At 41.6% G+C, this 1,177-nt stretch overlaps 1 pseudogene; it reads left to right on the top strand.

Annotated features, from left to right (window-relative positions):
• The first annotated feature begins 303 nt into the window (after positions 1-303).
• LOC111147398 lies at positions 304-946 on the top strand (annotated as a pseudogene).
• The last annotated feature ends 231 nt before the right edge of the window (positions 947-1,177 follow it).

Below are 1,177 nucleotides of genomic sequence, written 5' to 3'. Positions count from 1 at the left end.
CTGGGATCAGGCCCCAAGTAGGGAGAGTCTGCTTCTCCCCCCGCCTCTCCCCCACCCCTGGCTTGTGCTGTCTCGCTCTCAAATAAATAAATACAATCTTAAAATAATAATAATAATAATTCAAACATTAAAAAATGAATACAAATGGAAATCAGGAAATATTTTTCTTTGAATTATAATGAAAATTCACCTTAATCGAAACTTTCAGAACACAGCTAAAGCCATACTTGAATGCTTTTTTTAGGAGTAAAAAGCTGAAAGTAACCTCTTCTTCACTGCACCACTGAAGATCCTGGTTTCACCATGGGTTAACACCTTGCTGGGTGTTACTGGTACTGTAAGAATATGTAGTTCTTCTAGAAGCCTCGCTTCTTCAGAAATGTCCCTGACATCAAGATCTGCATTTTGACCTGGGGCAGAAGAAGGCAAAAGTCGATGAGTTCTCACTGTGTGGCTCTACGGTGTCGGATGAATGTGATCCGCTCTCTGAAGCCCTGGAGGCTGCATGTATTTGTGCCAAATGTCCCTGGTGAAAAGCTGCGGCAAAGATGGTTTTCCCATCAGAGTTGCAGTTCCACCCTTTCCACAGCATGGTTACCCACAAGATGTTGTCCTGCGCTGGAGCTCACAGGCTTTAAAAACGTGTGTGGAGGCCTTTAGAAAGCCCCAGGGCACAGTGACCAGGATCCACATTGGCCAAGTCATCATGTCCCTCTGTACCAAGGTGCAAAACAAGGAGCATGTGACTGAGGCTCTATGCAGGGTCAAGTTCAAGTTCCCTGGCTGACAGAAGATTCATATTTCCAAGAACTGGGGCTTTACTAAGTTTAGTGCAGATGAATTTGAAGACATAGTGGCTAAAAAGCCCCTCATCCCAGATGGCTGTGGGGTCAAATACATCCGGAATTGTGGCCCCATGGACAAATGGTAGACTCTGCATTCATGAAAACCCCAGCATTGCCCCCTCTTTATTCATACCCACCAAAAAAAAAAAAGCTGAAAATAAATCATCCAAGTATCTATTTCCACTAGTTAAAAAAATTAAGCTGAGGGAGAGAAAAAGAAACAAATAATAAAAATAAAAGCATATCTCAATAAAACATAAAACAAACGTGTGCTAGAGAAAATAAACCTAAAAAAGGATTTTAAAAGACTAATAAATTTCATAAATCCCTGG

The sequence above is a fragment of the Enhydra lutris genome, unplaced genomic scaffold (genome assembly GCF_002288905.1).
Source record: "Enhydra lutris kenyoni isolate GAN:26980312 unplaced genomic scaffold, ASM228890v2 scaffoldscaffold16, whole genome shotgun sequence".
Lineage (NCBI taxonomy): Eukaryota > Metazoa > Chordata > Mammalia > Carnivora > Mustelidae > Enhydra > Enhydra lutris.
The sequence above is the reverse complement of the archived record's forward strand: the minus strand, read 5'-3'. Positions and strand labels throughout refer to the sequence as shown.